The following is a 26,000-nucleotide window of genomic DNA, read 5'->3' as shown; positions in this document are numbered from 1 at the left end:
TTTAGTGTGCATCTATCTAATAGTTGAATGTTGAATGAAAGGTTAGTCCACCAAAAACTAGATATCAAGTTAGGCCACCTTATTTTTATTAGGTCACACAGATATATTAAATCAAAGCGAAAATCATACGCCGCTTTAATTATATTAAACGTGACATCTAGCAAACGCCCTAAAAGTCTCTTAAAATAAATAAAGATTATTACCAAAAATGTCAGCATCATCAATTTATATAAGGGATGCAAATACCAAATTTCTTAATGAAGTCGTATATATGTTTCCCATACTTATTCAACTTTCCCCCAAAAAAAACCATTATTTCATCCCTCGATCTTTCTTTCTTTCTTTCTTTCTAGCACATGATTCGCATACCAAACGTTGTCCACTTTTCCTCCATTTTAATCTCCACCCACATGAACCCTATTCACTTTCATTAACAATCCCATTCAATTCCTTTGGCTTTTTTATCACCATAATAATAATAATGGGATTAAAAGGTTTCGTTGAAGGCGGCATCGCGTCGATAGTCGCGGGATGTTCAACTCATCCTCTTGATCTCATCAAGGTCCGGATGCAGCTACAGGGGGAAAACTCCCCTGTACGCGCTGCTCCAGCCCAGCTGGGTGCCAACATCCCTGTCAACGCGCCCCCACGCATGGGACCCGTTGCTGTGGGGATGCGGATCATCCAGCAGGACGGAGCAGCTGCTTTGTTTTCTGGAGTCTCCGCCACCATGCTTCGCCAGACTCTTTATTCCACGACTCGCATGGGCCTATACGACGTGATGAAGAATAAATGGACGGATCCCGAAACAGGAACCATGAAGCTGTGGAAGAAGATCGGTTCCGGGTTGATCGCTGGGGGTATCGGGGCGATGGTTGGGAACCCGGCTGACGTGGCGATGGTTCGCATGCAGGCGGACGGGCGCCTCCCGGCAGCGCAGCGTAGGAATTATAAAAGCGTGGTCGACGCTATATCGCAAATGGCGAAAAACGAGGGGGTTGGTAGCTTATGGCGTGGCTCATCGCTTACGGTAAACCGCGCTATGTTGGTGACCGCGTCACAGTTGGCATCTTATGATCAGATCAAAGAAACAATATTAGATAATGGGGTGATGAATGATGGGCTTGGGACCCACGTGACAGCGAGTTTTGCTGCAGGGTTTGTGGCTTCTGTAGTCACGAACCCTATTGATGTTATTAAAACCAGGGTTATGAATATGAAGTGGGAGCGTGGCAAGGCTCCACCGTACTCAGGTGCGGTGGACTGTGCCCTGCAAACTATAAAGTCCGAAGGCCCGATGGCGCTTTACAAAGGGTTTATTCCTACGATATCGAGGCAGGGACCGTTTACTATCGTTCTCTTTGTCACACTTGAACAAGTTCGGAAATTGTTCAAGGATTTCTAGTTTAGTTGATGACGATATATGATTTATTTAGGAAAGTGGATGGTTATATTATTATGAGAAAGACAATAAGTTAATTTTGTGAGATATTTTTTGTGATATTGATAAAATAAGAAATTATTTGAAGTGGCAAAAAATATTATTTAAGATTCACATATCTTTTATTTTTGGTCATTATATTACTTTTACTATGAAATGATTTGAGATATTTAAAAGGTTAAAGTGTGACAATTATTAGTTGAAATTAACCAACAAAAGTTTGATGGTGCGGTTTGATTTTTTTTTTTTTAATCTTAAGTTGATTGTAGATGTGACTATGTAGATACTTTTTTCTAATAAACTATTATTCATTTAAAAATAGTAAAGTAATTGCACAAAAACGACAAGAATATACAAAATTACAAGTTCATTTAAAAATAGTATAGAATATACACAAATACTTTGATGTAACTTAATTGTTTTTTTCTTGATTGTATTTTTTCATGCATTCAAAAGAGGAAATCCAAAAATAAATCCCTTACACTTGTTCTTAATCAATTAGCTATGAATAAAGTCAATTATTTAGGATTAAAATTTAAAGGTACCAAGAATTTTTGTTATGCTTCTGTCTTCTTTTGTTTTTGTTTTTTTATTCTTTTTTTTCTCTTTTTAATTTTTGTAGGGTAGCATACAAGTAAAGAGAGTTAAGTGGAAAGAAGACAAGTATGAACAGGTCAATGAGTCACACCTCACAAATGCAGGGACCCTCTTCGATGGACCCTTTAACAACCTCATCAATTACATGATGCAATGGTCCAAGTTTTGTGGCTGGATATTTTGGAGCATGATTAGAACCTGGGAGGAATAAAATTACACAATTGCCCCTCGAGTGCTTGACATGTAAACGAGCTGCTCGCCAGTTATCTACAATCAGTTTATAAAGGCTTGAATCGACTAAGGCTTAAATGAGCCTAGGTATAATATGACCTAAGGTCACGAGCCTATACAAATAAAAAGAAATTAAAGCAATAAATATATAGCAAACAGGTTTGACCTGAGCTTTCAACATTACTCATGAGTCGAGTTCAAACTTTAGTAATTGCAATTGAAAGTTGAAACTAGCCATGCTCAAGCTCAAACTCGGCTCATTTACACCCTTAGATTCTGAGCTCTATTGATACCGGTTGTCAACGTAAAACTATTTCACAATTCGGTTGCAACCAAAAGTTTTAAATATTTGAGCATGCCACAAGAAACAAACTAAAGATTCGTTTTCATTCACAGATAAGTACCAAAAAGCTTATAAATTTATATTCTAGATTGAGATATTAAAGGATCATTTCAGTAACCTCATTTATCAATTCTTTGATCCCAAAACTTGTTGCTTAATCTCTTCGATCTTCAACGCCAATTCATCTCTGTTTCTCTGCAAAACGTACCCATATCCCGTTCAAAATAAACTTATTTTACAGAAACGATAAAAGTAGTCATTTTCCTCAGTTTGTTATACATATAAGACACCATACAACCATGTGATAAGTGATCTTAATGTCGGTTACATACCTTGAAGAGCAAGTAACGTGTGCAGAACCAGATCGTGTAGCCAAGACCCACCAATTCCAACAATTTAGGCAACTGGTAATAAAAAATTTGAAAACAAAAACAAATATAAAAAAGTTAAAAGATAGGTTATGTAATATGTTAAAATTTATTTTAGTAAGTACAAAAACTATAAAACACACCAGTGGTATATAATCAATGGCTCCAAGTATTGATGTGGTTAACCACAGGGCTGTAATACCGCCTACACCAAGTAAAGCAATTGACAAGGAATCTTCAAGATCCAACTGCAGAATAATCACAAGCATTTTATCAGTATACACAAAAGGAATCAGGGAATCTAGGCCTGTAAACGAACTGAACAAGTCGAGTTACTAGATTCATGGAGATATAGAATAACATAAAATTTATAAATGAGTTTTCTTGTTCGTGTTTGTACATTAAGAAAATGAGTTTGTTCGTTTATGTTTGCTCGTTAATAGTATAAACAAATGGTTCATGAACGTTAACGAACGAACAAAAACAAAGCATGTTCGTGATCGTTCGTTTAACTTTATCCGAACAAACGATTGAACATGAACAATTAAATAAACTAGTTTTCTTGATGTTCGTTCATTAAAAAAATAGCGTGTTCATGTTCGTTCATTAATAGGATAAACGAATGGTTCACAAACGTAAACGAATGACAAGAACAAGGCATGCTCGTGATCGTCTATTTAACTTTATACGAACAAATGATTGACCATTAACAATTGATAAACGAGTTTTCTTGTCTGTATTCGTTCATCAAGAAAATGAGCGTGTTCGTTTATGTTCGTTCGTTATAAGTATAAACAAATGGTTCACGAATGTAAACGAATTGAACATAAATGAATGAACAACAAAGAGTGAACCTTAAAAGGTTAAACGGTTAATATTTTAGTTTCATAAACTGGACTAAACTGTATTGGGCCTAAAATGATTAAATGAATATTTTAACCAACGTAAACAAACAAACGTAAACTAAGAAACATATATGAACATATATGAAAACATAAACAAACTTAAATGAACGAATGTTCATGAACATAAATTAACGAACGAGACGTGTTCTTGTTTGCCCTGTTAAAATATTAAGTAAATGAACAAAAAGTTATGTTCATGTTCGTTCATTTATTAAATAAGCGAACTTCCAGCCAAACGGTTCACTAAACGTTCGGTTCGTTTACTGTCCTAATAAAATCTTGAGGAGCATTTTAGACATTGACTAATGTTCAAACATTTTGACCTTACAGTTAACAGAAACATTCATGAACATAATCATTATTCATACCTCTACTTTGAGCTTGTTTAGAAAATCATATTGAGGGAACTGATCATCGGCTGCAGCATTATCTTTAAATAGATCAAATCCTCCAAACCCATAACTCTCATCAGGTTGACTTTCGTTGACCTTCACTGCATCATCGGTTTCTTCTTTGACATACTGATTTACCTCATTTGATGCTTCATCAGATGTTTTTGCTTCTATAGATGAGTAGTTAACTGTATCTGGTTCTTCTTTAACATACTGATTTACTCCATTTGATGCTTCTTCAGGTGTTTTTGATTCTATAGATGAGTAGTTGACCACATCTTGTTCTTCTTTGACATACTGGTTCGCCTCATTTGATGTTTCATTAGAAGATGTTGCTTTTAAAGATGTGTAGTTGTAGTAGCGTAAGCCTGTAAATGAAAACAATTAAGGGTCTAGTTGTTTCAGATAAAAATACAATCTTTCAGGTCGATAATTTACACAATGACCATTTGTAAACTTTTTCATATTATTTAGGATGAACATTACGTTTACATCAACCCATTGCCATGAAACTTTTTAGTTAACATGGCCTGATTCTACTCTCACTCTCTTAGGCATGTGGTCATGATCAAACAGATGCCTATAGTTGATTAGACCAAATATTGTTGGATTGGTGATACCAACAAGTATGGTAAAATCGACCCATAGGTCAAATTGTACACGTAAGGATAAAGTGTGCTTAATTATGTTACTTGTTTAATTTCTATGTAATTAAACAGCTTGGTAAATTGAATCGCGCATTATTGGATGTGAAATTATAAATTACAAGTTCAGCTTAAGTTGGATAGACATTATATGTGACGATCGATGATTGATTCAAAGTGACTGAAGTCCATGACCTTCACAAGTGAGGCCAGTGAATGATGAATCTCACTCATATTGAATAAGGCCCGGTTTCGAAAAATATGTAAATAGGCATATTAGGTTGACTCTGAGAGTTACAAACTAGACGAGAACAACGCTAGCAAGGAGATTTTAACTTAAGATCTAGGGCAAACGAATAATCAATATCAAACGAATATAACCATGAAATTACATAATTCAAAAAGAAACGAACATTGTTCAACATGACCAGTTTCAGAACTAATTGAAATTTGATCTAAATCTAGGGTTTAGAGTAGTAAATAATTAAGAATGCGAATGCGTACCTGAGGGTAATGGTGTTGGGTTTTAAAGGCAGATAGAATATAGATTGCAGGTTGGTTCTGTAAGGCGTACAAGATGATAGCAACATTTGGGATGCAACGAGTAGAAGAAACCCCCCATTCTTGTAAACATCTTCTTCTTCTTCTGTTGTTGGGGTTTAGCTTCTTTCTTCCACAAGGGTTTTATAGCTTGCAATTTGATTCTAGGCTATACAACTAGAGGTGCACAAACCGGTTTTTTTAAAAAAACCGGTTCGGTTATTAACCGGACCGGTTTTTTTTGGCCCGGAAAAAAACCGGTTCAGTTAATAACCGGACCGGTTATTAACCGGTTTTTTGCTGTCAAAACCCTAACCGGTCTAACCGGTTAGGACCGGTTTAGAAACCGGTTAGAACCGGTTAATAAACCGGTTTTTTTATTAACCGGTTTTTTTTATTAACCGGTTTTTTTTATTTATTTTTTTTTTAAATTTCGCGGTTTCAAATACGAATATTTGTTTTTTATATTTTGTACTTAATGAAGACCATTATTTTTTCACAGTATAAACAAACCGGTAACTACAAGGCAAAACGGTAACTACAAGGCAAAACGGACTGACCGAAGCCATTCTTTGCTTTCGTTGTTAGGGTTCTTTGCTTGGAAGATGAGTATGAGTGTGTGTTGGTGAATGTGTTTTCAACAAACCAAAGATTAAAAACACATAACTTTCATTTATAGTTTTTACATTAAAAATACAAACATTAAAAAACCGGTTTTTTTATAAACCGGTTAACCGGTTTTTCCATAACCGGTTTTTCCATAACCGGTTAATAAAAAAAACCGGTTTTTTTATAAACCGGTTAACCGGTTTTTTCATAACCGGTTAATAAAAAAAACCGGTTTTTCCATTAACCGGTTCGTTAACCGGTTTTGGATCTAGAACTTGTAACCGAAAGACGAACCGGCGGTTTCTAAACCGGTCAAACCGGTTTTTAAAAAACCGGTTTTCGTAAAAACCGGTTTCCGGTTTAAACCGGTTCCCCAACCGGTTTTTTTGGCCATCTCTATATACAACTATCCTCTCTTTGTATTAAAAATACTAAAACTGATTAACTGACCCGACCTAAAAAACTAACTGGTTTGAAATTGATTGAACCCTTAACACTCATCAAATGGAAAGTCCAAAATTAAGAAATAAATAAAAATAATAATAAATGATTGCAAATGAGTTATACCATTAAATCACTTTTTATATTACGTCCCATAGCGGTAGGATACAATAACATTTTTTTCTAGTTTTGATTTTTGATTTTACTTGTGTTTAGTGTTACTCGATTATAATACATATAGAAGCTTTTGAAATGAACTTTTTTATTGGTTCATTAATAGTGTTCAACCATAATCCCTTTTTGATTGACTATAAACCATTCATCTACTATTATTAGTGAGTAATAATGGAATAATTCTATCATAGAGATAAAAGACATAATTCACGTGGATATAGTAAGTCTCGTCTGGGCTGCTTTAATTGTTATTTGAACAAGTAAAAGTTATGTCTTGGTCCGAGTGGGGATAGCATTTCTCTCATGCATGTCAATGGAATTTTGAAAAATCCAAACATCTCATAGATAGATAGAGAGGTAGGAATTTATCGAACAAACTGCACTCCTTCGTATACGTCAGGAGTTCATTGATAAGAAGGGGCTGGGGAAAGCTTGAACCTAATTCCTACAGTGATGAATATGGGCGCAATTGAAATTCCTGGGGAGTTATACATTTGTGTATCTATTCCGAAACTAAAAAGAAGGCCTATATTTATAAATCATCATTAGAAACAAATAAGAAGCAAGAAAATTCCACCATAAAAAAAAAAAAATTGTTAACATACTCAAAAATATATCTATCAAGAATTATCTAGGAAAAAACAATTATATATATGAAAAAAATACATATAGAAAGTATTTGAGTTGGAAATTAAATAAATAACAAATATCAATGTGATGATCATATACGAACACTTAAGATTATTATGAATCATGCGAATGTTTAACAGAAACCTAGATCGTGAGAAGATGAAATGACATGCTCCAATAGATGTGCACAAAAAAACTCGAACCTAGATTTAGAAAACTCTGAAAACAAAAAAAAATTAGAACTGGGTTTTTTATCCCTAGATTTTTACTACTCAAACCCGTACCCGACTAGACCGTAAGCTATGGATAGGGTATGCATTTCAGTACCAAATCCTGTACCCGGAACCTGATCCGATTTGTATCTGGTAACGGAATTGGTTTTTTCTAATAACCAAAACCGGGTTTTTCAAGTACCTGACCTATACCTGTAAAATACCCCAAAAAAGTGTAGCCCGTTGAAAAACCCAATATATACCCGAAAAATACCAAAAACTAAGGGGTTTTCAATACCTGGAAATAGGGATTCAAATACCCGGTTTTAAAATATTTGGGGTATGCTTGGTTGAAAGGAATGGAATGAAAGGGGAATGGAATGGGAAAATGAATGGAATGAACAAAGGAATGAAATGGATCATTATCATTCCTTTGTCTTGTTTGGTTAATATATGGAAATGAAATGAATAATTACGTTATGTTGTTTGGTATCTGAAAAAAATTCTATGAATGAAATAGAAATAATTAAAATATTCCTATCTCAAAATATATAAATTTTTTACAAAAAAAAAAAAAAACCCTGAAATGACGACGGTGGTGGCAGCTCTGGAGATGAAAATGGTGGTGGCGGGTGGCGACGGTGGTGGTGGTGGCGGTCAGGCGGGGGGGGGGGGGGGGGGTTCAAGCTATGGTAGCATTAGTAGTGATGGCGGTGGTAGGGTGGTGATGACGGTGGTGGTGGCCAGGCAGTGATAGTGGTGGTGGCGGTTATGGTTGGGTGGCAACGGTGACAATGTTTGTTGTGGTTATGGCGACGATGGTGGCGGTGGTAGCTTGGGTGGTAAGGTGGTGGTGGTGTAGGTGGCGATCAGGTGGTGGTAGTGGCGGCGGAGGTGGTGGTGACGGTGGCGGTGGTGGTCAGATGATGGTGGTGGCTATGGTAGTGGTGGTGGTGGTGGTGGCGGTGGTTGTTGTTAGATGATGGTGTTGTTGAGAAAGTAGGTTGAAGGAGGAATGGAATGAAAAAAAAGAAGGGGGGTAGGAAGGAATGGTTTTGATGGAATGAGATTCCATGTGTAATGGATGATTCCATTCCATTGTGCAACCAAACACCTCTTATTTCATTCACACGTAATGAATCATTCCATTCCGCCTGTCATTACTGCATAACAAACGCTACCTTGGTTCTATAATGAACCTGAACCCGGTGCATGGGGTATAATTTTTGGAAACAATACCTTAACCCGAACCCGACTGAGGTATGGCCTACTCGGGTTCCATACCGAAACGAGGTATTAAAAAAACCCGATTTGGGTACGTCTATGCTCTAGCTCTAGCCTAAACCTTGTACATAGACGTGCATAAATCGAGTTTTTTCTAATACCCGGGTTCGGGTATGGAACTGGTTTTCGGGTATGCTCGGGTATTGGAAAATGGGGTATTGAGAAAAATCGGGTAGGGTATTCAGGAGAAAAACTCAACCCTATGCACCCGGGTAGGGTATGATCGGGTACGGGTATTGAAACTGGGTATGTGCCCGGGTACGACCGGGTATTAATACCCGGTTTTGAATTTGTAATTTTTTTATTCATTTTAAATTTGTTTAAAATTTAAATTTGCTGTGTAATTTATAAAAAGTATTTAAACTATATTACCAAAACCATAAATCCACATAAGCACAAATTATTTACTTAATAATATGCATTTTAAAAAAAATTAAACATAAAAGTTGTGAAGTAAACATACAAATATACTCTAAAAACTCATGTATTATTTTTGGATATTAGAAAATTGGTATCGAGTTCGGGTATAACCGAGTATGGGTATAGGGTATGGCCGGTTCCGGGTATTTACGGGTATAAATCGGGTACGGTTCCGGATACGGGTATTGAGCTCAAAAGGCATACCCTATCCATACCCTACGGGTAGGGTCGGTTCCGGTTTCGAGAATAGAATACCCGGGTATAAAAAACCGGTTCCGGGTATTTTTTTCGGATTCGGTTCCGGATACGGATTTTTTGTGCACCTCTACTTGTACAGGCCTTAAGCCCACTTTAAGCCAATGGGCTACACATATGCAAGCGCCCATTATCACCATTATATCAAGCCAGATCAGTTTGTCCCTAGCTCGTTCACATATGCAGAACCACAAAATACTAATAACCAAAATATAAATATTGAATTGTAGAATGAACATGCTATTTTTTTATCGATGTTTTTTTAAGTTATTCTACAGAGGGAAACAAAAATCAGAAGGATGAGAAGAATTTAAAGCCATACAAAAAAAGTTATTAAAAAAAATTTAAAGTAAATAAATAAATTATAACTCAAAATTTAATAAAAAAACGAAAAAAGTAAAAAACACAAAAATGTTTCCACCGTTTTCTTGTTCTCATAAAAAAACACAATGGTGAGTGAAAAAAAGTCGTGTTTTTTTTGTTTACTATCATGTTTTGTGTTTATTTTCGTCATTGATTATGTCTTTTTTTCTTTGACATTGTATCTTTTTTTCTTTAATTATATTGTGTTATATTACTCAATATTGTGCTATATTTTGTTCGACATTATGTTACATTTTGCGATTTAATGTCTTTTTATAGTTATAATTGCGTATTTGATTCATTTTCGTCATTGTATTTTTGACCTCGACATTGTGTCTGTTCGTCAATTTTTTTTAATTTTTTGAACGGGAATGATGGCGGAAACATTTTATTTTTAAAATTTTTTCGTTTTTATTTATATATTAACTTATGATTTTTTATTATTTTTTTGAATATATTTTTAAGGGGTTTTTGTGTGGTCACAAATCCTTCTCACACTTCTCGTTTTTGTCTCTCTTGGTATTTTAACTTAATTTACCATGTTTTTAATACCACCATATATTCAAAAGAAGTAATATAAGACATTCTTTATCTTAATATATTAACAAAGTATATAAACTATAAAGTTTACCCGAATTAGAAAAGAGAATAGCATCGATTCTTTGCTTTGGCTTATGAACAAACATATTCCAAATAAAGTTGGTCTTCACCCAGTCACCCACTATATAAATAAAGTGATACATCACGATATCACATTGATATGTAATATTAAAGCACAACCAATTACCAATGTAAACACTTATATTGTACGTGATCTTCTATGTTTCAACTATTTTTTTCACGGTATATATTGTACTGATGATGAGTAGGCTTAGAAGTTACTCGTGTTTAAATAAAGTTCAACTTGTTTGAGTTAGAAATAACCGACCTTGACTTTGCCTCTTAAATCTCGAACTCGAAACATACATAAGAAACTTTAAAAAATCATTTTTTTGAAAGACGAATTTCTTCTGTCGTCTGCGGCACTTGAACCCAATAAACTCTCTCTCTCTCTCTCTATATATATATATATAGGGTTAATGTAAAAAACAATATTTTTGTGAGAAGAATGAGAATAGATCTAGGCCTTTGGATCTATAATCTAGTGGTTGAGATTGGTAGTTTCTAAATAATTGTATTGTTTCATATTTACATTGTATAGTATCATATTTAGGTGGTTTCTTTTATTTTAAAGCTCTTCTCACAAAACACTTGTTTTTTATTTGAACTCTTATATATATATATATATATATATATATATATATATATATATGGTTTGGATCAAATACAAATGAAATTAATGTGCTAATTATGAGAACCAAGTAGAGTTATTATGTAATTACATCATTACTCTACTTCTATATATAATTACTTTACTTGATTCTAACAATTATTAGCAAATTAATTTCATTTGTAATGTTAACTTCTCCACATATATATATATATATATATATATATATATATATAATTATCTTTACAGAACTGTTAAATTATTTAAGAACTTGAATGAACCCTTGAAAACTAACATTTTTTTATAAATTTTTTGTATGTTAATGTTATTTAAGTGTAACTTTATCATTTTTTTTATATATATTTACGATTAAAATTTTGAAAATTAGTTTTTATACATATCTATGTTTTTTTTACACTTATGTAAATTTGTTAGTACATAAATTTTACACATATGTAAACTTGTGATTAATATATGTAATCAATAATTTTTATGTAAAATATGATAAGACTACTCTTAAATAATGTTAATATATAAAAAAAATTTAAATTTTTTTTTGGTTGTTTAGAGTTCCTAAGAATTCTTAACTTTTTAAAGTTGTTAAAGCTATATATATATATATATATATATATAGCTTTTTTTATTTAATTTATGATCTTAGCTTGACTTGAGATTATTACAAGCATATCCCGAGCAGCCTGCAAACATCTCAACTTGTTTACACCTCTCTTTGAGTTTAAGGTTTAAGTTATATTGTTTTATTTACATGGTATGTTACATCTTGAAGTAACCAAACATTACTTATAATGCAGTGAAAGAGAGAAATAACAAAATGGATGACAAAGAGCTTCAACATGAGCATCCACTCATGCTCATAGATTTGCAACTGATGCATCGGGACTATGAAGAAGATGACGATGATTATGATGACAATGAATTGATCGCAACTCAAAATTTTAAGTGCACATGTAACAGATGCGGAAGACGAATCGACTGGTACCACCGTTACTATTACAAGTGTAGCATGTCATGCAATTATTCACTTCATAAATTTTGTGAAAATTTACCAACAACCATACAATTTCATGGCCACCCTTCTCATACTCTTATCCTTGGAAAAACAACAAATGATCAGAAATGTCATGGTTGTCTTAGATATTATCGTGATGAGATTTGTTACCAATGTTCCACATGCAATTATGGAATCGATCTACTTTGTGCCACATTTTTGGAGCAAAATAAAATCCATCACCCTAGCCACACTCACCCATTAATCTTTGTTAGCGTAGAACCTATTTTGAGTAAATGTTTTACTTGTGGAAAGAAACACGAAGGGTATTTCTATCAATGCACCACTTGTTTTAACTTCTTAATAAACTCTGAGTGCCTATCCCTACCCATAAAATTATTGCTTCAAACAGAACAGTTTTAGCCACCGTCATTTACTCACACTTTCCTATTCCTTTCTAGATCGATTATATAATTTCGAGTGCAGGGTTTGTGGTATGCAACTAGAAGATGAACATCTGCTTTACAAGTGCAGTAAATGCATGTATTACGTTCATTCAGATTGTGCAACACAGAAGACAGAACCATGCATCTCCATCCTTTTACCAGGTAAATCTTTAATGTTACACATCAACAAAAAAATATTTCTATACCTTTTTCAGAGCCAGTGAGTCAAACAATCATCAAATATATAATTTTATTAGAATTTTCAACTTCATGGCAATTACTCACTAAGAACGCCCTTAACCAAATCCATGCCCAACTAACAATCATCAGTAGCACTAAATATCAAAACTAGTTTAGCATTTTCATGGCTCACATAACTTTAAATCCATACCCAAGTCCCAATGGCATATCGTCTTATGTTGTGTTATGCTATTAGTTAATCTTCCCCAAAATTTACGTGTTCCAGTTTCCCATGCTTTCCTTTTGTTTTTATGTTGTAGGAACAATCAGAACACGTTGCGAGCATTGGCTTATAAGTGTAGCCTAGGGAACCCTAGCCCCCCCCCCCCCCCCTGTTATTTTTTCTTAACAATGTAAATTTACTCGTTTACATTAAAAAATTTTGATTTTCGGTTTGACATTTGCCCAAAACTGCACCGAACAGCACAACGCAAACACTGGTTTTGTGTTTGGGTTGTGTATAGGTGGGTTTGGGTCAGTTTTGGGTTATAGCTGAACCAAAAACCAAAAGTTTGCTTTTAAGTTTTTGAAAACCTTTCGATGTTGGTTTTTTTCGTTTGTTTGATTGAGTTTTATTCGGTTTCGATTTTTTCGTTTTTTTTTGCCATTTTGCTTAAAATTTTAGGCCTGAAAAAAAAGTAGGCTAGCTAAAAATAATGAATTTAGGTGTAAATAATATTATAGTTAGTTAATAATCGATTGAGTTAAAGTTGAACTAAAATATTTAGGTTAAATTATATATTAAAACATTATTTACTTAGAGTTTTACAAAAATGAAAATATATAAGTTCGGTTTGGTTTTTTGTGTTTTAATTACACGTAAAACCAATATTTAACCTAAAATTTTGTTTGAAAATATAAAATTGAATCATTGATTTTTGTTTATGTTCTCTTATTTTGATCGGTTTAATTTTTTTAGGCCCCGGATTGGTTTTTTTCCCATTGCCCCCCCCCCCCCTAGTGTGGTTATAAATACTACAAAACTATAATATTATTTTGCTCCTTTGTTTAAATCGTAAAAAAATAACATATATATTTGTTTAAATCGTTAAGATTTAGCTTATAAATTAAATAAGTAATTTTTTAATTAAAAAAAACATATTTGTCATAATAGTGTTGATTGCAACGTTTCACTATTTTAAGCACTTGTTTAAATATTTCATATTTTAGAATTATCGAACATTGTATCAATTTATGTGTATCAGGCCTGGGAAAAACAGAAAAAAATTTCAAAGATGTTGATCATCCTAACCTTCTACACTTCCCACTCGCTGATGAATCCCACATTTTATCACATCATTTAATTAAATGGGACACTTATCAACATATCAGTCATGAACATCCAGTAGTCCTTGTACATGACAAAATAAATAATATTACAACCACCTCAAGGATCAAATCATTGTCCCTTCACGAACCAACGAAGAGGATTAAATTATTATGCACCGGATGTTCAAGACCGATTACAAAATTGCCATTTTACAAATGTTCCATTGATGATAATAGTTGTGACTTGGTTCTCCATGATGAATGCACTCGACTACCCACAATACTAGAAGACCATGTGGGCCACCCACAACATACACTTTGGCTTGTCAATGTTCCATCCAGTCTAGGATTCATATGTCGTTTTTGTGGATTATCTTGCAATGGGGTTTCATATAATTGCTTTGAGTACAAGTGCAATTATGTGATTGATGTTAATTGTGGATTCATCCCGGAAGAAATTACACATGAAGCACATGCGAATCACTTACTTAAAAGAATGAATGCTTCATCAAGCCTGATCCAATCTAAGGTGGAATGTCGTGCATGCCGTGAAAGTATTATTAATACGAGTGAGATTTACTATAGATGCAGTGCTTGTGACTTCTATTTGGATTGCCGATGAGCTTTGCTTTTACCTAAAACAGTTAGGCATAAGTTCGACAAGCACCCATTGAAGCTGAGTTATTCCCCGGTTGAGGATCACAAAAGTCAATACTTTTGTGAAATTTGCGAGGATGATCTTGATCCTGGAAAATGGTTCTATCATTGTGTAGAGTGTGTGCAATCTATACATTCCGCTTGTGCTCCATTAAAACTTCAGTCTGAACAAGGTGTTAATTCTCGCTATTTGGAAGGCGTTTATAAGTTTATTAACATCAAGTTTGGGGTTGTAGAAGAACGAGATTTTCATGAACATCCTGTCTCATTTGCTCCAGGGACTGAAAATGACGGTTCATGCCAATTTTGCGGAAGAATATTGCAATCCAATATGATTTGGAAGTGTTTGCAATGCAACTTTGCTTGTCATTACCATGATTGTATATACTACACAGTATTCCCTGAATTCGCCCCAGTAGGAATCGATGCATTTGTGGGTAATAAACGTATGATAAAGCACAAACCACAAACAAACTCAGGATTTTATCCAAATGAAATTATCAGACCAGTGACCCATCATTGGAAGGTTGTCGATGACATTCAGCGATAGCCAGGTGAAGCTTCAAATGCCATTTTGGATAACTTATCACCATATAGTGTCACTGGTCGTAAGGGATTATTGAGAAATGTAATACTCTTTCATACTTTGTGTCTACTTTAGTATCTACTAAAATAAATCTGATGGTTACTTTTGATAAGCAATATAACTGTTTTTATTTTATTTTTTTAAGAATGACGACTTTATTGTGTGTTAGGCTAACACAACAGTCTCTAATTTGGAGAGGCACGTTGCCCCACTATGGCTATACTATGTTGTCTTAACCAAGCTCACACTGGCTTCAGAGTTTGGCTTGGATGTTCCCTGGGAAACCATACTGCTGGTTGTCACTCGACACCCGTTGTGCTAGCACAAGAGCAGAACTCTCTGGTGTAACACATGATGGGACTAAAACCCGGGTGGGATTGGGATTCTAATTGACAACTTCGCAAGGCCTAGCTTAAATCCTTCATTGCCAATATCCACCAAAGTGCCACAAGTTGGGTCTTTATTAGAGAACTAAAGTCTCTTACTACTAGGCCACAAGTGGGAGATGTATAACTATTTTTATTACCCTCGAATCATTGTACCTAGCTTGAGAACAAAGAAAAATAAGCAAACTTAAGCAAAAAATAATTAACTTTTGGTCGACCAACAAAATGTAATTCAAACCGTAGCAAACAATTTAGTTTGCAGTTTCTTTCGCAAGCCTACCGTATAAAACCAAACGTGACCGTATAAAACCAAACATGACGCGAGCCACATGTTTGAATCTTCTCTCATTAGGTACATTCTTTTTCCTAGTTTTGAGTTTTATTAGATCTTCCTTGCTTGCAAATTGTTTGGACAAACTTCGCTGCTATATATTTTCCAGAAATCTATTTCATATACTGCTTCGATTAAAGTTAGGTCTTGTAATTAATCAATGGAAAGAAGCTAGAGCAGTCAACCCACTCCAACCCAGTTAAGAAATAACACTAACTCATTTTGACCCATTGCATTATAGAGGTCGTCTTAATGAACCCACTCCAACCCTTTCTACGAGAAGCAACTACCTGTATCAATTTAAATCATTTTAAAAATGAACCATGTCAACCCACTCCAACCTGTTCTATGACATCTATCATGACATTAAGGTAGCGTTTGTTATGCATGAATGAGAGGCTATGGAATGAACCATTACGATGAAGTGAAAAAATATGGTAGTGTTTGGTATGCATGAATGAGAGGCTGAATGGAATGAACCATTTTGATGGAATGAAAAAAATTTTGTTTGGTTGGTTAATGGAATGGAATCACTTATTACCATGTCAATTCCATTCCCTTTAAAACACCCAAATTCATTCTATCCACCCATTGTTTTTTTTTTTCATTTCATCAATCTTTCACACTATGTCACCTCTACCACCCCCAGCAGTCCAGCACTACTATCCATTATCCTATCACCACCACCACCCCGCCACAGCCTCTGCCGCCCAACACCACCTCCCATCGCCTTTGCCCCCGGCCACCACCACCACTCGCCTCCGTCGCCCAAAACCACAACCACCCACCTCCGCTGCCACCACCAACCACTCACCACCGCCTACCATCGTCGTCCACCACCGCCACCACCCACCCACCATTGCCTACCATCGTCATCTACCACCACCCACCCACCATCTCCTACCAACGTCGTCCACCAACGCCACCACCAACCATCCACCACCACCTACCATCGCCGCCCACCACCGCCACCACCAGCCATCGCTCCCGGCCATAACCACCGCCCGCCACCTACTATTGCCACCGCCCGCCACCATCCACTATCACCTCCACCAATCGATCTCGCCCATCCCCACCACCACCCATCACCCACCTCCACCATTATTGTGCGCCGCCCACCACCACCATCCCATTGCCACTTCCTATCATTTTTATTTTAAATTTATGTCATTCTCACATGGTAACAAATATAATTTTATTTTAAGAGCACGATAGTATATAATTTTTGGGATTTATGCTGAACATGGGCTACGACCTCCAACAAACCCTGTTTGTTTAATTTAAAATCCCAAGATACAAACATTTTTACTGGCTAATGATAAATCCTTGTTTCTGTTGTTCAAAAAAATTACGTATTCCTATATTAAGAGTCGATAATATTTGGAAAATCCCAAGATCCAAATAAATATATATTTAATTTTCCCAAGAATCACAAAACCTTTACTAGCAATCCATAAATTAAACGTGGGAACAAGGACGGACATATTTAGAGAAGATGACGGATGGTGAGAAAGACGATGAGTTTGAGGTGGATGTCGGGCAGCGGCTGAAATTAGTTTAGGTTTAGGTAGATTCGGCCGTGTGATACCCCCGCTCTAATACCATAAAGGTTTTTCATAAATCTTATCCAAAAGGAAAATACACCAAAGGTATAAATACAATAACGTACAAAAGGATAAGTAAGGAAAGCATATACAATAATCATCCCATTCTATAATTTGTATCATTGGATATAGTTCATGGGGCATTATCCATGACGGAATTGTAGTTCAAGTAAAATATGATATATTTTGCTACTTTGTTTAGTACCGGTTTTACATTTTATTTTCTTTTTGGATTCTTTACAGCAACATACGATGAAAGCAAACGTAAATGATTGAATGAACATGCTATGTTGTGTCTTCTAGCTAGTTTTGGAATTCACAAATTCAATAGCTTGTTTCTCAAACCTTTTGTAAATTTTAGCCATCGATGAGCGCTTCATCTTTATTAATCAGCACCAAATTCCACCGAATGTTAATGTCTCTTTTGCAGAAGTTAGACAAGAGCAGGCTACGGTCAAGATCAATGGTACTTAAACTGATCTAGATGGCCAGAAACATGTATCGGGTACCACTTGTCAAGATTTGATCACCATTGTTAAATAGTATTCTTCTTGCCGAATAAACTAGATCTCAAATGTTTTCTTATTTTCTAAATTTACAAATTGTGATCACATTACCACTGGTTTCTTATTTTTCAATTTTTATTTTTTCAAACACATTTTCAAGTGATTTACTATTCTGTTAATTATGTTCTAAACTTTGCGATGGATTTTACACAAATTTATCTTTATATATTAAAAACATTTGCGGACGATGATCGTTTTATTTTTGTTAATTGTTTTAGAAAGTCGCCAGACCGATTTTATCTTTCTTGGTTAAATTCACGAAGGATCAAGAACGACCGAATGAATGACATTTTTTTTACAACCTGAAGTAAAAGCAAAAACAAAAGCAAAAGAAATGTGATAGGCACAATAAAGACGTGGGGTATCATATGCTTGGTTACGGACATATGTCTTGGCTGTGCAAACATCACATATATGGCAATGGCAGTATGACAGGGTTTAAACATGATTTTTTCGGAAAGCATTTAAATAGCGTGATTTTAACACATGTCTAACTTTTTTAGAAAGTTGTTCTCTAGTAAATTAAACTAGTCATTATTTGAACTCAATTTTAGCTCAAGATCAAAATAAATTCCAAGAATAACCTAACTAATCCGTTGGATCCGACGAAATTTTTAGACCTTTAAAATCAAAGCCTGCGCGTGTCAACGTATTAATGGATACGACGGAATTTTTCAAAATTCCGTCGAATCCATTAATACGTTGACACGTAGTGTGATTTGGGTCCCACGGATCTTCTTCATCTTCTATCTCTTAAACCCTAAACTTCTATAACTAACCTCCATCTCAATCTTTCTTATTTCTCCACAAAATCAAGCAAATCGATAGTGTAATCGCTTAGTTTCCGAGAAGAACACAACTATATTGTTCAATTTCACTCTAGAACTCAAAATCAAAAACCCCCCGAATTGAAAAATCTAGGGTTTGTCGGACAAACTAAACAGTCTGATCCAACGAAAGCATGGATTGAACCGTCATATCCGACTATTAATTAATACGTCGGTTTGTTTCATTAATCCGTCGGACAAAACGGAAAACCGTCGGATCCAACGCAATAGTATGCTTCGTGGCGCGTCGGAATAGGGTAAAATTTCGTCGGCTCAGAAACGGGTTCCGTCAGATCCGATGGAAATTTTGACTACTTTGGGTATTTTGTTTGGTCTCCATCTATCTCTAAAAAACAATGGTAAAAAATGGCTAGTTTGGGAATATTTCAATTAAATTATTATTATTTTTCTTTAGCACGGAATAGTTATTTAGAATATTTATGATTTAGTCAAAGGGTTATTTAGATAATTTATTGGCTAAAGAATCCCTTTTCATAGTTTTCCCACATTTTCTCTTTTTTATTATTTAAAAATCTACCACATATAAACTAGATTCCTTCCTTTTCAAAAGTAACTCCACATTTCTTTAACCTTGTTCGTACATTTCTTAAAACCATCCCTTCCTAGAATTTCCAAATGGTTGACAAAACCAGAAGTAAACCAATATTCTAACAATTGCCTTTACTTATAAATATAAAAAACTTAGTCGGAACTAAAATAAAGTAAAACAATTGCTTGTCTTGTCTCTTGTGTCTAATTTCTTTAGTCTCTAAAGAATTTACCATATCATGGCAGCTTCTTCAAGTTCAATTTTCATGGAAGCTTTAACACAGAGCCGGTATGATATGAAAAGATGCTTTCTAAAATACGTAGAAAAAGGAAAGCGGATGATGAAACCCCACCATTTGATGCAAGAAATGGATACTGTCATTGAGGACAAGGACGAAAAGGCTCAACCCTTGGAAGGCTTACTCGACTCCATCTTGTGCAAAACTCTGGTGGTCTATGTCTATCTATTTCTATACACACACACAAATATATAAATGTGCATCTGGACTCAATGATCACAAGAACATAAAAGGATTTGATGCCTAACACGGCTTTGACTCTTTTCCTTTATTGATCAAACTCACACAACTAGACACACATATAACCCAATACTATTCAATACCAACCTTATAATTAAATCAATAAAGACAGTCAAACTAGATAAACCGAACCATCAAACTAGAACTTCGTTGCCACCAGTGGCGAAGAATCAACATTAAATTCATCATCTCTTTATCTATTTGTTTTTTCTTTTCCTTTTCATATGAATCAGATTATTCCCACAACGTTTAATAGACTGTGATTTAATCTCACAGGAAGCAGTAGTTGTTCCTCCTTATGTTGCCTTTGCTGTAAGGCCAAACCCGGGATTATGGGAGTTTGTTAAAGTCAATTCTAACGATCTATCGGTTGATGGAATCACTGCCAAAGATTACTTGAAGTTCAAGGAAATGATCGTTGACGAGACATGGTATGTATACAAGATTTTGTAGTTATGGTATCTCAAACTTTATATCATTAAGTGCTATCAATGTTCAAATCCTTCAGGGCTAATGATGAAAAAACGCCGGATATACACTTTGGAGCAATGGACTTTCACTTGCCTACCATGAGCTTATATTCTTCCATTGGAAATGGAGTTAACTTCACATCAAAGTTCATTGCTTCTAAGCTTTATGCTCAATCTGGCAGCCAGCAGCGGCTCGTTGATTACTTACTTTCGTTAACTCATAAAGGAGAAGTATGTAAGGAGATTAAATTGATACAGGTTTACAAAAATAACTGCTCTTTTACTTGTTATTTTAACATTTTCAAAATCAAACGTGCAGAAACTTATGATACATGACACCCTGAACAGGGTTTCAAAACTTCAAGCGGCTCTAATAGTAGCTCAGGCTTCCCTTTCTTCGTTGCCCAATGACACGCCATATCAACACTTTGAACATAGGTAAAGCTTGAATGTTTTGGATTAGTAGGTGATTTAGGATTTAGATAAGTAGCTTTTGTTTAGACGTGTATTTGAAAGTTCTTTAAACTTCAAGGCAGCTGTACTATTGCAAGTGAACAAATGCAAGTTATGACAATATCTTTTTGAGTTCGCTAGCAAGGCAAACGAACTCGGTGAGTTTCCTTGGATAACTCTAATAGTAGCTAAGGCTTCCATTTCTAATATTTTTCACAAAACTCTATGGAGTTCGCTTGCCAAGTAAGTGAACTTGCCGAGTTAGTTTGCCTACTAATTGTTAAAATAGATGCAATCTAGACTTGGCGTAATTTATTATTATTCTTAGTATTATAATAGTTTATCCTTAAGTATATTATAATCTATGCATGTTTTATTATTAGTTATCAGTCACATATCTTAACATCACTTTGAAAAAGTGCAATGATTGGTGGTACCCGTTAGTTAGCATAAACTGGTATTGTAAACAAGATTATTATGTTTTGTGCATTATATAAAAAAGCACATATAGGTATTATGGTTATTATCTCTTGAACCATTTCGTATGTGCTCTTCAAGTTGTTGTTTATCTTTATTTCGCTGCATGTTCTATTATTCCACACTAATCCTAAAACCTTAGTGAAGTTTAGATTTCTAGTTTTTCCGCATGTTTTATCTACTTTTATTTGAAATAAAATTAAAAAAAATGATGTATATATACAGATTTAAAGAATGGGGTTTTGAGAAGGGATGGGGAGATAATGCAGAAAGGGTTTGTGAAACAATTCGGTTTCTATTGGAGGTTCTTCAAGCACCCGACCCCATAAACGTGGAGCTTTTTTTAGCAGGGTTCCAAACATATTCAATGTTGTTATATTCTCAGTTCATGGGTATTTTGGTCAATCCAATGTTCTTGGCCTGCCTGATACAGGAGGTCAATTAGTTTATATTTTGGATCAAGTTGTTGCCATGGAAGAGGAAATGCTCCATAGATTTAAGCAGCAAGGACTCAGCTTTAAGCCTCAGATTCTTGTGGTGGGATTATGATTTGTATTTTTCATATATTAAATAGAATTGTTTTTAATTTCTTGATCCGAACAATTAGGTGACTCGACTTCTTCCTGATGCCAAAGGGACCAACTGTAACCAGGTGATGGAGCCAATTCTCAAGACGAAACATTCACACATTCTCAGAGTCCCATTTAGGACTGAAAAAGGTGTTCTTCGTAAATGGGTGTCTCGGTTTGATATCCATCCATACCTTGAAAATTTCAGTCAGGTATACTACACTATGCTTCGTTACTTTTGCTTTGAATGTTATTCTTGTTTTATGGGGATATTAATTAGTCAAACTAAAACTATGGGATGTATACCAAGGAGCATTTGGCCAATGCTATCCAGGTGTTTAATAGCCAATAGGGGCAACTTCCCTTAAAGATTAAGAGTTCAAACCTTGAGGTAGGCGGATTAGGTGGATTTAGGAGCAGTCTTTGCTCTTAAAAACAAACTGCGGGATGTGTTTATTTTGATTATTCCTAGTCGTTATTAGAGTTTAATTAGTTGCCTTTATGTCTCGTAGGTTCATAATAGATATTCTTTGTACTTGGTTCTAGTATCTTGAGGGTTCTCTCCATTATGGTTACAACATTTGATATTAATCTCAGTTCTGTGAGATGGTATTAAATCTATAGCATTGGGTACAATATATACAAACCTTAGCAGTCGTCACTTGATACAAATCCTAGAGAGTGGCAAGTCCTCTTCCGCTTCTACCATCCCTGAACCCCTGGCTCCGTTCCATCCAAGTTTCTGGTTCTGAATATCCGGTTCCAGTTTTAAATCAAAAATTTCAGTTTCTAGCCGCCAGTTTCTAGAACCAAAAAAAAAAAGGTTTTTAGTCCTTGTTACTACTGCCAAGCGCGTCTGTTGAATTTTTTATTTTTCAAAAAGTCTTTGCACTGCACTGTAACCACTAACCACTATCATTCTCAAAAGACCCTGATTAGGGTACCCATAAAATACCTCCTAGACTGCTACCGGATGCACCATACATCCCTTTGCCAAGACCGCCCTCCCACCGGAGCATGAGGGCGTGTGAGAGGTCTGACCATTGTCTTATTTTTTGTCCTATGCACTCGCCATTCCAGTTCATTTAAACCCTGTTGTTTTTCCCACAGTAATCCGCTGTCAAAATATCTTGCGGCCACCAGAATCTTCTCTTAGACCATCATCTGACAACGCAGTTTTTTCCGTGACTTTGTTGTTTCTGTTTTGTATTGGGCCAGTCTTGTTTCAGTGTACGAACCTTTCGAGTTCCCAACTTGTCCTGTTCCAGCATCTGAACCAACCTGTCACATATTTCCATTTCACTGTAGGTGTACCATCCACTGCTACCTCCTTACACAGAAACCCCTTGCCAGATCATGTCCAATAAGTCGCCGTTCATTGTTCCCATCAGGACTTACCTTGTAAGGCCTCGAACTTGGGAACCTCACAACGATTGATTTACTCATAAGACACGGTTCTGAACAGAATTTTTCATTCAACCATGGTAGTGGAAATTACATAACATCATTCAAACATTTCACAATGTCATAATACATAATTCACAACTTAAATTGCCTTAACATAAATTCATAAAAGGATGCCAGCCGTAACTTGGATAGTTATTAATGTTATTATGATTATGGTTTACTACTTTATGCTGTATAGACCCATAATAGGGTTTCTCATGGTTTTGTTCCTATATATTGCTGGTTACGTTTATTGTAATTATAACATTCAGTATTAATTGCAATCTCTTTTACAGGATGCAAGTACCAAAATCATAGAAGTGATGGAAGGGAAACCGGATCTTATCATTGGAAACTATACTGATGCAAACCTGGTTGCATCTCTTGTGGCTAAGAAATTTGGAACCACATTGGTATGTGATGATGGTTTTCAAGATGTTTGGGAAATTTACTATGTATAAATTAATCATCAAAATGATAGATAAATCTTCATGAATTTACAGGGAACGATTGCACATGCGTTAGAGAAGACTAAACACGAAGATTCAGACCTGAAATGGAAGCAGTTAGACCCAAAATTTCACGTTTCCTGTCAATTCACAGCTGATATGATTGCAATGAATTCAGCAGATTTCATCATCACCAGTACTTTCCAAGAAATTGCTGGAAGGTTTGATATTCAAGCTAGCATAACCACATTTCTTGTTGTCAGTTTTAACTTAACAACTTTGATGCTTTGTTTTCAGTAAAGATAGACCTGGACCGTATGAAAGCCATGCTGCATTTACACTTCCAGGCTTATATAGAGTTGTCTCTGGCATCAATGTGTTCGATCCCAAATTCAACATTGCTTCTCCTGGAGTTGATCAGACCGTATATTTCCCTTACACCGAAACATCAAAACGATTCACCGCATTTCAACCTGCCATAGAGGAATTACTCTTTAGTAAAGTTGAAAACCATGAACACATGTAAGATGAATATTATTATATTTGTGCTACATGTGTTTTATGAACTTGTTGACATCCATGCTCTTTGACAGTGGATATTTAGAAGATAAAAACAAACCAATCCTCTTCTCAATGGCAAAGCTTGACAAGGTGAAGAACATCACGGGAGTAACCCAATGGTTTGGAGAGAACAAGAGGCTCAGGAGCATGGTTAATTTTGTTGTGGCGGGTTTCTTGGACCCTTCAAAAGCAAGAAATAGAGAAGAAATGGCGGAAATAAGGAAAATGCATTTGTTGATAGAGAAATACCAACTTAAAGGTCAAATAAGATGGATAGCAGCCCAATCAGATAAAAACAGGAACAGTGAGCTTTACAGTCGCGTTGCTGACACAAAAGGGGCATTTGTGCAACCGGCTTTATATGAACCGTTTGGGCTCACGGTTATTGAGGCAATGAACTGTGGGTTACCAACTTTTGCAACCAATCAAGGAGGTCCAGCTGAGATCATTGTTGATGGTGTTTCTGGGTTTCAGATTGATCCTAATCATGGTGAGGAGTCCAGCAACAAGATTGCTGATTTTTTCCAGAAATGCAAAGAGGATCCTGGATACTGGAATAGAATTTCAGAAGGCGGTTTGAAGCGCATACAAGAATGGTAATCGAATATTGAACCTTGACACATATTGTAGTTGAAACTACATTATATATTGTTGTTAATTAGTTAGTTGTTTCTGATTATTCAGCTACACGTGGAAGATATATGCAAATAAAGTGTTGAATATGGGGAACATTTACACGTTTTGGAAGCTGTTAAACAAAGAACAGAAAGAAGCAAAACAAAGATACATAGAACTTTTCTACAATCTACATTATAAGAACTTGGTATATATCCTTTAATTTATTTACCAAGTAACGAAGATTTAATTATTTGTGAAGGTTGACTTTTAAATAATTTACGGAGTAATTCATAATATGTATATGAATGTCACAGGTCAGGACTGTGCCCGTCGCTAGTGATGGAGCTTAAGCGATTGATTGATGCTAATGCACCTCGCTTCAAGATCACGTGAAAAAACATAGTTAAAACTTAAAAGAAAGTAACATTATGATAATTAAAAGGCCAATGAAGTGTCTTTAAGGGAGAGCTAGGCAGCCAACATGCATGTGTAAAATTTGAAAAATAAAGATTCACATTCTTCATCTATGCTGTGTTTTCTCTAACAGTGACATTCTTTACACCAATTGAGATTGAATTATCTCAAACGGTGAACAATAATAGAACCACCAACGTGTGGGTGGCCATATTCTAGAGTTTATCGTATTCGGTTAGTTAGATGGTTAATCATTGAAGTTTAATTGTGGTAGCTAATAAATGAGAATTACAAATTGGTTTTGGGTACCATGCTCTGATTAGATTAATTTATTAGGATAGATAGGTTAGGTTACAATAGTTCAGATAAGATTTTCTTTTGTTGTTTGGGTATTTTTCGGGTTTTGGGTTACTCG

At 35.2% G+C, this 26,000-nt stretch overlaps 2 pseudogenes across 1 annotated transcript; both read left to right on the top strand.

Annotated features, from left to right (window-relative positions):
* The first annotated feature begins 324 nt into the window (after positions 1–324).
* Positions 325–1,559, top strand: LOC143593245 (mitochondrial uncoupling protein 5 pseudogene; annotated as a pseudogene).
* Positions 1,560–22,135: 20,576 nt separating this feature from the next.
* LOC143592227 (sucrose synthase 5-like) lies at positions 22,136–25,521 on the top strand (annotated as a pseudogene). Its single transcript, XR_013145879.1, has 6 exons — positions 22,136–22,309; positions 23,840–23,956; positions 24,047–24,514; positions 24,586–25,149; positions 25,238–25,376; positions 25,486–25,521. The product of XR_013145879.1 is annotated as a sucrose synthase 5-like (transcript).
* Positions 25,522–26,000: the final 479 nt, after the last annotated feature.

This window comes from Bidens hawaiensis, unplaced genomic scaffold (genome assembly GCF_021521415.1).
Source record: "Bidens hawaiensis isolate Kalapana, Puna unplaced genomic scaffold, B.hawaiensis_p1.1 tig00001685_1, whole genome shotgun sequence".
NCBI classification, from domain to species: domain Eukaryota; kingdom Viridiplantae; phylum Streptophyta; class Magnoliopsida; order Asterales; family Asteraceae; genus Bidens; species Bidens hawaiensis.
This window is presented reverse-complemented; position numbering and strand designations above follow the sequence as displayed.